Genomic DNA, 16,944 nt, shown 5'->3' on the forward strand with positions numbered 1-16,944 from the left:
AATGCTAGTAGTTCTATCAGTGATGGAGGCACGTGAAAGCTAGAAAAATTATAGATTTTAAAGTCATTCGTTAAGATACTTAAGTCACCTAACATGTTGTTGTTAGTGATAGGCGTTGAATTGGGAGTAGAGTCATCTGTTACTATCGTCTGGACCAGTTCTTGTTGTAGTAAGGGTTCCCTAAAAATGCCTTCCCTGATTTTCATACCTTTGTTGGTTGTGTTGTTGTCCACTTCTGGTGTTGTGCACTGAGGTGCAGCTGAGTTAAAGTTTGTTTCATCCCAGTCATCACCTCCACTTAGGTTTGGCTCATTGTTTTCATTCCCAGTTTCTGTAATAGTACTGTCAACTTGAGTATTAGTTGATTAGTTTAGGATAAGCTGTTCCATTAGAATAGCTTACCCTATCCCTTGCCAGTTTTTTATTTTTGTTCACTTTTAACTTATCCACTAAACTGTCAATACTGGAAAAGATACGAGTAATCGTATTTATATCTATCAAAGTGCAAGTTTTGTTTTAAGGAACTGTCCAGTTGGTTGACTTCTTCAATTAATCTCGTAATATGTGTGCTGTAATGTTTAGAGATCAATTCCATAAGCTCAATTCCTTGTTTGTCAAACAATGTCCTTAAGTCAGCACAAAAAACATTATTTTTAAAAATTCCAGTAGGGTTAAAAGAGGACAGCAAGCCTTTTGGAATGATTTTCTCTGAGATACATTGTTGAAAATAAACTGTCTCTAATTGAAGTTTTCAGCTTCAATAGTTTATTATCAAAGTCTTTTAGACTGTCTGTTATTGTGTTCTCACTCACCGTGAGTTAGATAGCCCTTGTTCCAGAGGTGTACCAAACCTTAAGTTGTCTGTGTTTTGAATCCAAATCCCAAAGTTCGAACACCAATAAGCCCTGGTGGCATTGGTAAAGAACCTTGATGTTGAAGGACTACCAGTTAGGATGTCCCTTAAGGAATGAACACCATTCGGTGGTTCAATAATGTCCACAGGTTGACCTGGAGGTATGGAATCCAGGTTCAGCAAAGAATTAGTGTCAGAAGGAGTTCTCTTTGTAATCCTCTAGCAGGTAAGGCTGGGTGTAGATGGTGTAATCCGACTTGTTGTGTGGTAAAATTGGCTGGTCCAAAGCGTCAAGTTTGCTGACAAAAGAATCCATTCTTTTGTTTAATGCACGGATTAAACTGGTAAGACCATTACTTTCATCCACAGTTACGTTGTTGGTGGACTAGTCGGGCTGTCAGGGCTGCCAGAAGACATACTGTTAAAGCAGACAAACGGAAACCAGTAAAATGCACAAAAGCAGTCCGGACAAGCACCGTAAAGCCCAAAAAATACATGTCAAGTAGAGCGGCTCTTTGGCCCTCAGAAGGAACCCTGACAACTGGATGGGAGAAAGGAAATTCATGCTAGGGATCACGACAGTCACCTTGCTAGACAGGGGTTCAGGGAAGTAAATAGTGTGAGAAGAAATAGACAGGGAATTGTTATGGCAAGGCTTGTATAGGCCCTAGGACTAATAGCCTAGTACTAACCTATGAAACTCTGAATCTATTGGTTGTTTTAATCTGATTTTGAGTGAACTATTTCTATATTATTCTTTATTTTACAATACAATATGGTCTCACTGGCTGTACTGGGCATGGTGTTGTGTTAAGAAACAAAGTATACCTACTGACACAGACTGTATATTTGAGTATTGCACACTGGAATATATCAACAAGCATTCAATTGCAAGCAAATGAGCGATTGAACAGAGAATTAAAGATAACAACTAGACTGCCTACATCTGTCATTAGCTATTGTTGGATGCTCTATGTTCTACAAACCAAGCCATTATTGTCGACTGCATAAGATTTAAGCTATGCTATGTTGCCAGTTGTACTGTAATCAACTTCAGCTGTATCCCAACAGCACAAGCATTGCTTTTGAACTACAACTTTTCTGGAAAACATCACAGAAAAGTGCACAATGCTTTTCTCCAAGCATAAATTGCATTGGAGTATTTCCCATAATATTTTTACCTACCAGACAGAAATGATAACGACTTGCCTCCGAACAACGCAACAAAAACCTGTTGCACCATGACTTGGCAAAAGCTTACCCAATGGTTACACATATTAGTAATTAAGTCTTCTTGTAATCTTTGAAATAACATAGCTCTTTTTCTTTTTTTTCTGTATAAAATGAATACTATCGTGACAATTTTATAGTTGGGAAGATAGCTCAATATTCATTTAGTAACGCACACTATTTTTTATGTATATTTATTTTGTGTAATCATAATTAAAATCTAATAGTAAATGTAAGAGATATGTAATTGAACATTCATATCTAGATCCCACTTCTCTTTCTCCATGTTGTTTCCCCCATCTGCCATGCTTCCCTATTAAATAAACAAAAAGTGTAAATGTCGAACAGCCAAATAAATTAAAATGCCGTTCCTCAAAATGAATATCGTGAGGGGCTGCCCCCCGCTAATTATATATACCAACGCCGAGATTGCACTACAGTGAAGAAAGGGCAAAATTTCCAGCCTTCATTGCACCGCGATCTTACAATAGTGATATTGAGCAATGGCCTTTTCGTTTATTTGGCAGTTCGACATTTCCACTTTTCATTTATTTAATAGGGACCCATCTACGATTACCACCTAGTGTATCCCTTCACAGCTTTTCACATTTTTTTCCATTTTATTGCATCATTCCATGAAATCTGACATAGAATCACACACACACACACACACACACACACACATATATACATGCACATACACGCACATATTTATTTCCTTTTTGTTTATAATGACATCTAAAATATTCACTTTATCCTTCCTTTCCTGTTTTTTCTTTCCTTTCAGAATAAAAATATTTTCTTTTTACATTCATTTAAATATGGAATCTATTATTATAATTGCCATTTATATTTGTGGCTTGATTGCTGCGTATTATAATGCTATGGCATAGTTTACCAAAATACATAACTGGATTAGCTAGGCATAGCATTTATTTATTTATGTATGTGTGTATGTATGTATGTATGTATGTATTTATTTGTTTATTTATTTACCAAGAAGGTCTGACTAGATAAGATACTTTTCGGCAGAGGCCTATAGAGAAAAGCTCCACTACATTTTAATTATCATTATTTATAACAGAAAAATATACAAATGTAAAAAGTTCAAGGTTCAGAAGCAGTGAACAGTACACAAAATGACTACTGCAGCATAAACACACAGACCCCCCCCACACACATACACACACAGGCGCACAGACACATGCACACCCACGCACACACACACACACACACACACACACACACACACACACACACACACACACACACACACACACACACACACACACACACACAGAAAAAGAGCTGTATAGATAGCTATATAAATACTTAATGTAGACAATACAGATGTTTTGCCAGTATGTGTTGTTCCATGTTTTTAATAACATTTTACATCTGGTGTCCTTGTTTCTCGCCATGATTATGTCTTCAATATTCATCTGTTACTGCCATGTAATTGAAGAAAACAAAAAAAAATAGTTATAAAAATATCTTTGTTCACCACAGTTGTTGCAGAGTATGAATTTATCACACACATACTTATATCTATTTCTATAACTAACTATATCTCTGTCCCTCTCTCTTATATAGGTATGTGTGCATGTAGATGTATATATATATATATATATATATATATATATATATATATATATATATATATATACATATATATTACACATGTATAAAGATAGAGAGAGGGGGATAGATGTAGACAGAGCTTGATACATATTAATACAGATGGTTTTGTTTTTGGTAGTATTTTGTATTAGATTGTATTTTCTCACTGTGATTATGTCTTCAATGTTAGTTCTTATTACTAGCATGTAAAAGAGAAAAACAAACAGATTTAAATATCTTCGAACACTGTAATTCAAACTTTTAAATTAACACTAAAGGCACAGCTAAGCTCCTCTGCAGATGGTCATGGTGAAGTTCCTCAAGCATCTACAATAAAAAGAAAAAAAGACATTGAGGAACATAGCCTTGATCAATTGGTGCAGTTTCTAAATTTACACCCACAAGAATTCATTTTTTTTGGGAAATTTCTCTCTTCTTCAGTTTGATGCAATGGTGGAGTTGGTATATATAAGTGTGAGGGCTATGGAGGCTTTGTTGCCCCTAAATGTGGGGTACAGCGGTCATGCTCCCCCTGCAAAAAACACAAAGTAAAATTTTCACCCTTATTTGTTTCAGACATTATTTTTTGCCATTTCCAGTAGTCAGGGCTGTGGAACTCTACGTTTCATAGCAGTACTCCACAGCAAACCATGGCTGGTTTTGACCAAGGGGCAAAACACTTCTGCAAGAGTTAACATTGTTGTCTCATTATGTCTCTATATTTGTTTCTGTTTGGGGAATCTTCTGTACAGAGTTTGCATGCTCTTCCTATGGTCAAATAACATTTCTGGTGTCTCTACTTTCCTCCCACATCCCAAATTTATGAAGCAGGTGAAGCCATAAAATTTTGTCTTAAAAAATAAAACAGTGTCAGAAAGTGTGTGTGTGTGTGTGTGTGTGTGTGTGTGTGTGTGTGTGTGTGTGTGTGTGTGTGTGTGTGTGTGTGTGAGTGTGTGTGTGTGTGTGTGTGTGTGTGTGTGTGTGTGTGTGTGTGTGTGTGTGTGTGTGTGTGTGTGTGTGTGTGTGTGTGTGTGTGTGTGTGTGTGTGTGTGTGTGTGTGTGTGTGTGTGTGTGTGTGTGTGTGTGTGCGTGTGTGTGTGTGTGAGTGTGTGTGTGTGTGTGTGTGTGTGTGTGTGTTTGTACGTGCATCCTTCAGTGGACTGTTATTCTGTACAGTACTGAATTAAAGCATTATAACAATTATTTGCAGGAATAGACTCTGGCTTCATACTAACCTGAAGTGTATAAAGTGGATAACGATCAGACATACACAACAGTTGGAACACCCAGAAAGGTTCCTTACCAGGAGAATCCAGGGTATAAACACATTGTCCTGTATGCATTGCTTTAAAGCCCAGTCCCCATTATCTGTCTCCTACAGGTTACTGAGATATGATCTATGCGTGACATACAAGGCATCCTCGGTTCAAGTTCTGATGGACCTTTTGCACATCCTCAAACATATAATATCATAACCACTAGATCTAAGGATTTAAATTTAACATGTGATATAAATAAGGCATGTTTATGAGACAGATATGTGTCTTAGAGGATCCCCATGATTTGGAACAAGCTTATTATCCATCTGAAGCAGAGTCCTTCCCTAACCCTATTTAAGTGTAACCTAGACCAATGGATGGAAATTGGAAATTCACCCATTGTCTGGCTCCTATGTCTCTTACAGACAGAGATAAACAGTAATGCTCAGACTAACATACTCCCCCCATATAACTAAATCTTCCTAACTAACATACCCCCTCCTAATAAATGCCCATGATACACAGGGGCACAATTAGGTTGGCTTGCATGGCTAGGCATACAAAAGACCTGTTAGTCATTAGCTTAGTGTATACCTATGAACCTATAAACCTATGATAAAGAATGAATTAATGATCACCAATTTCAGTTTTGATTTTTTTTTCTATTACAAAGGCAAAAACCCTGCTCATTGACAACAAGAAAAGTGTTAGTATGCCATCAGTGTAAGAAGGCATCTGTAGCTAATTTTCTCATTTCTTGAAAATGGCATGCAGCAATCTAAGCCAGTCAATAGATGGTAAAAAGGCCCCAGCTTTTATTTGTTTTCTTTTGCACTGAGAATCTTAATTTAGTTCTCTTTATGTCAAACAATGACACACATTTCAGTTAAATTTTATTTCCAGTACTGTCTGTGTTACTAGATGAAACCGTACAAACTATATAAATAAAGGGTAGGTTTTGAAAGCTTGTTGGTTGTTTAGTTTTAGTAATTGGTTGTTATTATTTGCAGTTATTATGTTTTTTAACTAGCTTGCCGAGTTTGGTTTGTTATATATTGTGTATGTACTTCCTCATTACTGTAAGTCACCAGCTTATTGTAGCAACACATATTAATAAATGATCAAGTTGATGTCTTCCTTAATAAACGTGCATAAATAATATGGCTGTTGAAAAACATGGTTTATAAACAATAATGTATTGGGAACATGAGTTTCAAACATCAGATTTGTCAATGATTTCTTAACATATAGTAAATATAATTATCTTCCAACTTTTACATGGACTTTACTATGCATCGTTAGTAAATAACATTGTACTCTGGTACAGAAACTTCATTTACAGGTAGTTGAAATGGGATGCAAAATTTATACTAGTTTTGTTGCAACAGAAGTCAACTGCAATATAATCAACACTTGGATTACAGAATAATGCTATAAGCTATTTACATGATCAGTATGCAAACCAAGCCTATAGCTGATTTTTTTCTTTAAAATAGCATGCATTTATATTCCTATGGAGTTTTGAGATTGACACAGTTTTAATTTTTAATTGTATTTCTTTCTAGACTTTGTTTGTAGGTACCCCCTGTATGCATACCTGGAATGTAAAGTGCTGGAAATATGTTTAATGAATAATGAAATACATGTCCATGGGAAAATGTCTGCATGAAAAAAGCATGCATTATATTTACCTGATCTGACAGAAGAATTTTAGCAAAAATAAAGTTTGAAGACGTTAAGCTGTAGACTGAATACAGAATGAAATGAAAACACTGTAGGTCCTTTAAATGGTGTTGACATTTGTAGGAACACATCTGTGGGTATTCTAAATGCCATATTCATATTTCCTGCATACTGAGAATATTAATTTCAAATGTCCAGACATTGAATACGTTATAATTAATGTACTGAATTATTTCTTTCACTTTGCCCTGTCAAGACCATGCATTGCATACATCAATCTTTATATGCTGCAATGTATCCTGTTCTAACTCCTATGAAATTAAGTATTAATGTCAGGATTATGTGTATCTTACCAGTTAAATAACAGGAAAAAAAGGAAGAACATGACAGGCTGGCATTTTTCCATGTAAGTTTTTAAATTGTATATATTTATATACTATAATTCTCATGGCACTTTAAGTATACATTAGGTTATTTTAGTTATTTGCTTTTGACAGTTACACACTGCATATTAGCCAGACAGATTCCTGTACAAGTGGTCACAAGAGGTGCTGTACTCCTTTTTTGGAGTCAGAATACTGCCGCTACAATCAAATTCAAACTATTCAGTATGTAAATAAGCATTTGCACTTTTTACCAGTTCCACTGTACATGGACATCTCAGAATTGTTTGATTCTATGCTAATGCTTTACTGAATTAAAGCATAACAGAAGACTCCATCAGTTTACGAAGTAAGTGGTACCTACCTGTGGCACTGATCTTTTTGTGTTGTGTACTGAACATACCATCTCAGACCATATTAGTACCCCTATCCACAGTTCCCTAAGTATCTAACCTGATACATTTCCTTTGCTTAAGTTCCAATAATTATTTGCTGGTTACAAAAAGCAGCACCCAAGCCATGAGCTCTGCAGATAGCATTGTCCTTTTGTACCGAAGTCATCAATAATATATTGCTTAAGGTTGACCACATAAATGTTCTCAGGCAAGTCAACAGCTGGTTCATGAACAATTCTGTACCAGTAGCTATAAGCAGAAAATGGGTCTACTGTACACAAAGTCAAATCCCATATGGCCGAGACCATATGATCGACTTTTGAATTTTTGATCATGTTAAAATAAAACACAAACAAAACAAACACTAATCTTCACATTGCTAGCAGCGGGGCAGGCCTCCCTGCCCCCCCATGGGGGAATACACCCCCACTCCCCCCCCGAAATTTAAACATACCAACTCTGAGATGGTACTACAGTGCAGAAGATGGCAATCTTCCCATTCTGCACTGTATGGAGCTTCCCATTCTGCATGGTCGATATTTCAAAAGACGAGTTCTCGGCCATATGGTCTTCGGCTTTGTGAAATTTCAAACATGTGTAGGGGACCTGCAGAAAGTAGGCCAAAAGTCTTAGTAAACTGCAATATTCATACATACACCAAGGCTACTGAGACGTATAACCACTCATGCTTTGCCACTGCCCTCCCTGATGTAGTACCTCCTTTCTCTAGCAAGGCCATACCAGTCGGTCCCTGAGTAAATTTGTAGATGGTTGTCCAGTATATGTTTAATGGAAGGTAGTGAGTCACACTGCTTGACATGCAGAGGACTTTAGGCCTCTGGTTTCTTCAGTTAGGAACCATTGGGGTCGTTCTAATTGTTTCTCTGTTTAGTGAGATACATCCCAAAGGAGGCATTGTACTTGATAATTGCCCTGATAAATGCTGAGTATATGGGAGTGACTAACTCTTTAAACCTTGACAATTGTTCTTTGACAATTAGCTGGGATAAAAAACAATGGCTGTATCCTTATTTTGGGGAATAGAAATGCAATAATTTTACATGACACAAGTGAACTTGAGTTTGTTCCCAGGCTGAAGCACCAAAGACTATGGTTGAAGTATGCTTATTTATCACTGTCACCTAGAAATAGTGACACAGAAAGTCAATCAACAGTTTCTCTTCTTATTCTTCTTCTCCTGAACAATGGAATAGGTTTTGATTCACTCTTGCTGAACTATTACTTAATAGCAAAGCCATAGATGTAAGATTCTATTTAAGTAAGGCTCATGAAGTCAGCAATGGAGTAAGGCCCTTTCACCAATCACTTGTGCTTGCTTTGTGAGTCGACTAATATGTAAGTGCAGGACAGATATCCAACATCATATCTATAATGCATTAATTGTGTCACAGTTGCATCTACCTTGCAGAGGGATATTACTTTAACCCAGAGATGTGGTGTGGTTGTCATGAGCTGATGAAGTATAATACCAGTGATTCAGGTTAACAAAATACATGCAGAAAGGAGGAGGTTTTATCTTATAATTGATCAGATGTTGTAGGTATTAAATACTAGTGATCCAGGTTAATAAACTATATGCAAAATGGAGGAGGTTTCATGTTACAATAGAATAGACAATGTAAGTATTCATTACTAGTGATTCAGGTTAAACTACATTCAAAATGGAAGAGGGTTCATATTAGAATAGAACAGAGGATGCAGGTATTCATTACTAGTGGTTCAGGTTAACAAACTACATACAGAATGAAGGAGATTTCATGTCACGAGAGAACAGACAATGTAGGTATTCATTACTAGTGATTCGGGTTAGCAAATTACATGCAGAACAGAGGGCATTTTTCATGTTACATTGGAACAGACAATGTAGATATTTATTACCAGTGATTCAGGTTAACAATCTACATGCAGAATAGAGGAGGTTTCATTTTAGGATTGAACAGATGATGTAGGTATTCATTATTAGCGATTTTGATTAACAAACTACAAGCAGAATAAAGAAGGTTTCTTGTTATGGTAGAACAGATGATGTATGTATTTATTACTGTAAAACTAACAAAGATGAGAAATCATAACATTTTAAGTTGAAATCTTGTACACAAAAAAAATGACAGTTTTTTTAGACAAATGGGATTGGAACAGTTCTTTTATAGGACATAAAATAAATAACAATATATTCAAACAAGCTTTCTTGAACACTGACATTTATGAAAATTGCAGAGAATTTTTAACTACAATTTTGTTTTCAAAATAACAGAGAACTCAACAATTTTCTCCTTTCTTCCTGCTTAACTATCCCAACTCCTGTTAAGCACCAACATGTAGCAAATTAATTATTGTTATTACTATTTTTAGTAGTAGTACTAGTAGTAATAGTGGTAGTAGTGTTAGTAGTAGCTGTAGCAGTAGTGGTAGTAGTAGTAGTGATAGTGGTGGTGGTAGTATTAGTAGGGGTATACCAGTAGTAGCAATAATGGTAGCAGTAGTAGTATTTGTACTAGTAGTAGTAGTAGTAGTAGTAGTAGTAGTAGTAGTAGTATTAGTAGTGATAGGAGTGGTAGTAGTAGTAGTAGTGGTAGTGGTGTTGGTAGTATTAGTAGGGGTCATACTAGTAGTAGCAGTAATGGCAGTAGTAGTAGTATTGGTACTAGTAGTGGTAGTAGTAGTTGTAGTAGTAGTAGTATTAGTAATGATAGGAGTAGTAGTAGTAGTAGTGGTAGTGGTGTTGGTAGCATTAGTAGGGGTCATACTAGTAGTAGCAGTAATGGTAGTAGTAGTATTGGTACTAGTAGTGGTAGTAGTAGTAGTATTATTAGTGATAGACGTGGTAGTAGTAGTAGTAGTAGTAGTGGTGTTGGTAGTATTAGTAGGGGTCATACTAGTAGTAGCAGTAATGGTAGTAGTAGTAGTAGTAGTATTGGCACTAGTAGTGGTAGTAGTAATAGTGGTAGTAGTAGTAGTAGTAGTAGTAGTAGTAGTAGTGGTAGTAGCAATAGCAGTCATAGTAGTGATTGTGGTAGTAGTCGTGTAGTATTTCTTAAATAAAACCAAATATTTACTGTCTATGTTGTACACTCAAAAGTAAAATTTTGTAATGGAAGAGTAGCAAATCTATTAAAAAAAATCATTCAAGAACATTTTAGGTTCATAAGTTAATAGTAAGCGATATGGCCTTGCTGGCCATTTTAAGCCTAGCTAAACTTCTCTTCACAAAGGTAAGAATCAGACTCTTTACACTGTGTTTATGAGGTAAACAACTTAACCATTGCGCCAACGTCTGATGATGACAATGATGACGATGACTATTAACACTCCCTGCACTTTTGCTGCTTATTATCATCAACTCATTAGCTTCTATACCTCATCACAGTGAGCCTTGTGAACTTGTCATATTTTTCCATTACTTTGATAAATTCTGAATTTGATAAAAATCACCAAAAGGAGACAAGGAAATCCAGACACAAGACTGTTTAGCGCTTTCACTCACTTTATTCAAACTGAGCTTCTTCAGAAAAAGTACCTCACTCACTACAGCCACTTAAATAAATTTGTGTCACTAATCACATGACCCAAAATTTAACTCAAAAGTTTTTTTCTGAATAACTTTCATTACAAAATGTAAATAAAATAAATAAATAAATATATACTGATTATATATTCATATAAATGTACTTACATATGTACATCAATCCAAGATTTATACCTAACTGTATACCAAAAATCATACATGACATGGCTACAAAAATAACTACCTAAGTCTTGCTAACTGCATGAAACATTTAATATTAATGGTACCATTGAGACCTGGTTTTTGGTCAGCAATCAAAGATATTTGCCATAAGCTTTCACGGCATTCAAGCAACGTTTTATAATCACCAATAAATAAATCAGAGTTGACCTTTTCTAACACAAAAAAAAGAAAACTTTTTAAAAAATGGGCAAATAGAAGCATGAACAGCCAAAGTGTTAGTAACATCCTTCTTCTTTATGGCCAAGCAATGCTCATAAATCCTTCTATTTAGGACTTTGATAGTCTTACCAATATAAAAACTATATTAAACAGTACAAACCAGGAACAGTCCACAGTCCACAAATAATAATAATTCCTACACAGTCTTCAAATAGAATCACAGCCAGCAGTAGCTTTGCAGTATTCAAAACGAGCAAAAAACAGTTATCAAGTTATTCTTTCAGACTCTTTCTGAAGAAGTCACTGACTGCTGAAAGCTAACTTGTTGTAAGTGTGTGAATAATTTTTTTTGCTTTTAAAAACTGCCTGCATTGGTTTACTGTGAAGACGCTGCATATTTCTAGGAGCTGGAGTGGAGTATTATTTGTTAATATAAAAACTATCACATGAGTCACACTTGGCACAATAAACATTAGTAGTGTTACATGTATAATGATCTTTAGCCTAAAAAGTCCTTCTAATGTGTTTACATTCAATACAAGAAATATTGATGATGAACCTACTCTGTCTGCAATGTCTACATGAGAAACTACCCAATGTACTAGATCTCGTTGTTGGGACTAAGCTCTTATTGTTCTCTAATATGGACTTAATGTTAACAGTCTTCTTATAGGTACAAAATGGTCTATCTCCTATGATCTTGACAAGTTCTGTGTTTCCCATCATAACTTTCCAATAATCAAAAATTATATTTTTGATACTTAACATTTCATTATGAATGGGAACAGGAAAAGCCAAAGAAAAATTATTTCTTAACCATAAAACCTCTCTAATTATGTTATTTAGCCAGCTTATGTCATAAACCCTTTGTACAAAAAAATATGCAAGTTTGTGTACCTCAGCAGTGAAAACAGATTGATCACTAGTTAACCTACTAAGGCGTATAAACTGACCCTTGACAATTCCACCTTTCATGTGACTGGGATGTAAACTCTCCTTATGTAAATATTGATTTACAAAAGTAGACTTCCTAAAAATATGACTTTTGGAGTTAAAATGAAATGATAGGTGTACATCCAAATATCTGTGGAGTCACCAAAACCTCCAACTGTAAATTTTAGGAAGTCAGTTGTATGATTCAAATATTCAACAAATGCTAAAAAACTATCCTGGTCACCCTTTCAAAGGAAAATTAAGTAATCAATGTAACACCTATAGAACAAAATATTATCTAATTAAAGTGGAATATAAATATAGTGTAATTCCCATTGGGCCATGACAAGATTAGCAAAAGAGGGAGCTAACCTTGACCCCATTGCAACTCCAGATGTTTGTTGGAAAAAACTGTTGCCAAATTAAAAAAATATATATATTAGTTAAACTTAGTTCCATCAAAATGCAAACAGTGTTGATTTTATTGTTTCCAAAGCTTGTGTGTTGTGTCAGATATTCTCTTAGATATTCTAAACTAATTTCTTGATCAATACTGGTGTACAATGAAGTGACATCAAGGCTTGCAAAAACAAAATCATTAGATGTTCCAACTTTTCTTAGCAATTCCAATAAATGCCAAGAATCATGTAAAGAAAATTTAGATTCCTGCACAACTGGATTTAACAAACTATCTAACCAGATAGAAATAGGCTCTGTCTTAAAATAAGTAGCAGGTCTAAAAGGGGGGTGTGTACGATCTTTGTGTACCTTTGGCAGTGGCGGCTGGTGACTTCAAATCAAAGGGGGGCTGTAGGAGAAAGCTGAATGGGTGGGGTCAATGGGAAGGGGTGCGGACAACTAGAAAGGGGAGGGGCTATGCTCAAAACCACAAAAACTAAACAGTAATTAAATATGCTGCCCTGGGTGCCAAACCCTCATTATGAGAGTCCAATCAAGACAAATAAAGTGTAAAAGAATAAAAATATTTCAATGCATTGGCTGCTTGACAGCTTATCTAGATGGAAACAAAGGTTATGAGGCATGAAAAAATAAATTACTTTTTAAATACATTACTGGAATGCCAGTCAAAATCAAGTATAAGAAAAACATGCAGCACTCAGCTCAAACCACTTCTCCTTGCACTGCATTATAATTTATATTCAGCTTTATTAAAGTACCAAGTAACATGCTGAAAGTAGCAATCGCTGTGATACCCCCACTTGTAAAAATGTTTATCCAAAAAAGACCTGCTGCCTGACAACTATCTACTTGTTTCATGGGGAAAACATGATCAAAGTAAAAATGAAAATCAAACAAGCTCAAGATACATTGCTTAAAGGATTACTGTACAGGTTATGGACCACACATGAATGGCATTCTGTTTAGTTTGCAGGTAAAGCCCTCAGAGGTCACTGGAAGTCTCCAACAAGTGTAATGAGCTTCTTAAAATAATGTAATCCTGTTCTTTATTACAAATACTGTCATATGCATTTCAATACCCAATGCTTATACATTATCTAGTTAAGTATTCTCTGCATAGCAACAACAGAAATGCTTCAATGTTGGCAATTCTTTAACAGCATGCTTATTAAAGCTTACTTGTATGCTATGATCTCAGACAAGCTTACCTGATGGTCATTAAAGCATTGCTACTTAAAACACAGAGTAACAGGCACTTTGAGTAATAAGCATAAATCAACTGTACAAAAATATGACAGAAACCAGACCATTCTGCAAAATCAAGAACAGATGAAAAGCCACTGTAGTACTTGTGTCTACCTTGGATGGGGGATACCCTGCACATTTACACTGCATGGGGGGATACCCTGCACAACTGCTCCTTGCCTTGCATGGACACATCCAGAGTCACCACATGGGGGAGTAGGGTGCAACAAGTATGTCACAATTTGGAATGTCTCTGGCTGTCTGATGGCCCCGACACATTTGTCATACCTCACCATCAGAGCAAAGACATACATAGAAGTGGGACAAAGGCCCAAAAATAAGGACAATTTTAAATATTGCTCTTATAAACTTAGAAAGATAACAGAATAGTAGGTCTTGTATTAGTACGAGTTTTCTGAAGGATATGAAATCTGAAACTCAAATGTCTGTCATTATTTTCTAACTTCAGTCTTTAATGATTTAACACTAATTTGCCAAAAACACAATTTTATGAAAAATGGACCAAAAATGTGATGCAAAAATATAAAATAGCCACACAATACAGCTGGGAACCTGTCAAAGAAGGGACCTTTTTTAATAATAGTACTGCTAACTTGAGCAGCTGACAAAATAAAAGAATCTACATGCATTTCTGAAATAAAAGTAATCTATAACTCTGATTATTACAGTTATTTCTAAATTGTAAACCCTCCATGTTTTCTTCCAAAATTGCTATTTTGCGGAGGGATTATTAGGGAAAGAGCAACATTTTGAGCCAACTTCAGGGACAGTTGAGAGGTTTGGCTATGCCTAATTCTATAAAGCAATTTATTTGCATGTACCTCTCAACCTGTTAATGCAATAAATTTGGACAAGGACAAATATATTGGGGGAACATATAAACAGTACTAAAAATTGCTCTTGTATAAACTGAGACAGTTGATAGAACAGGTCTTACTTCAGCAAGCATTTTTCTGAAGGTTATGAAGTCTGAAACTCAGTGTCATTAGTGACTTAATTCCTAAATGATTTTCCAGAAAACCACAAATATTATGAAGAACAAACTGAAAATAATAAGCAAAAATCTATTCATTCTGTGAAAATCTGGACAGTTGGGAGGTATAGTTCAGCTGGGGCTGTCTTTGAGTTTGCCATCCTTCCCCCTCACAAAATCATGATCGAATGGAGCCCTCCCCCCTGCAGCCATTCTAATGATCCATTACTTGGCTATATCACTCTATTTACCATAAACACTAATGTGCATACTGCTTTACTTCTATGATGATCTGGATTTCATTTGAAATTTTTATTTTGCATTTTACAGCACAAACACTAAGATATCTGCTAAACAAAACAACGTAGTCTCACAATGAAAACAAGCTTAGCATTAAAAACTTCTCTGCCCTTGAAACGCACATTCAATGAAACAGCATTGAAACCCACATTCAAAGAAAATACATTTTGCCATTGGCAGATAAAGATTAACTTTGGGCTGTTTTAAAATCATAGGCCCCTTGCACATGAAACATACATGTGCTCTTTAATACACCTTCCTGATTCTACTAAATTATATTCCTTGTACAATACAGTACAGTTGTTAGATGGCATTTTAAATTTATTGTTTTGAACATTTTTCCAGTAAACAATGAAACAAAATGCATGCACCAATGACAAAACTACCCAAGTCAGAACATTTCCATCATAAAAGTCTACTCAGCCTTCTACAGTCCACCAGTATCAGTAAATATGCACAATCTCTGAAGTAGTAAAAGTCATCTAAATAATTCCACATTAAATAAATCTGTAACAATGAAGAGGTTGCTGATAGCAAACAACTTTATATGTCACTGTTTATTCATCTACAAATAAAGTGCCTGTTGCCCTTGAGGAATAAATTGCCTATGTTGCATGCATTAAAAAAAAAATAAAAATAAGCTAGTAATATCGCAATAGGGACTCTATGGCAAACAGATAACAGGTTCATAGTTACTACTCTAGGTATCTTTGCCGAAAAGACTGCAGCATCCACCCACTTTACAACACAGTACAGTATCAGCAATGCATCTATTTGCTGTGGGAGTAGAACCCACAGCCTTCTGCATCAAAAGCAAGTATACTACATGTTGTGCTATTAATGCAAGCAGACTCAGAATACGCAGCACTAAAGTTTTGTTCCCCTGCAGCTCTCAGCTCCTTGTAAAATCTGCTCGACACACAGTTGTATCTCTGAACTTTGCAGCACAAGAAATCTGGAAAAAGCTGAAATTTATTTGGGGGGGGGGCAACCAGGGACACATTTTAAACATTGCTTGTATAATGTTGGAAAGTTGCTAGAATAAAATGCTGTGTTACCACCATACATTTCACTGCCACGTCTTTAACCCAGGGGACCCTGTGCAAAACAGTCAGAGAAACATACCACTATGCCAAATCTGCTGTTTTGTAAAAGAGAGGAAGATAAACTTAAATGGCTACCATTTAGTGAATTCAGTTCTCAGCATAGCTGTCAACCTCTTGGCACAAAACACTTGAACAAAGCCAATAATGGGGGGGAATACAGCCCCCAAACATTCAGTGAATACAGTTCTCACCATAGATAACTCTCAACCTTAGCACAAATACCTGGACAAAGCCAATAATAGGAAAATACAGTCCCAAACATAGGGACACATTTCAAATATCCATGTTAAAAACTTAGACAACTGCTAAAACAATGTTGTGTTACAATGTACTTTCTGAAGAATACGAAGTCTGAAATTCAAATGCCTGTTTTTTAAACTTTTAACCAGGAAACTAGTCTGACTTGGAACAACAGACAATTTTCAGCAGAGTAGAGAGAAATGCCAATCACATCTTTGCAAGTAAAGAGAACATGCAGACACACAGAAAGCACCCCAACCAAGAATCAAAACAGAGAACCTGTAGCTATTAGGCAACAATGCTACCAGTGAACCACTACACTACAGACTTTGCAAGTAAAAATGTAGCTACAGAA

The sequence above is a fragment of the Protopterus annectens genome, chromosome 4.part1 (assembly GCF_019279795.1).
Source record: "Protopterus annectens isolate FY-2018-M chromosome 4.part1, PAN1.0, whole genome shotgun sequence".
NCBI classification, from domain to species: Eukaryota; Metazoa; Chordata; order Ceratodontiformes; family Protopteridae; genus Protopterus; species Protopterus annectens.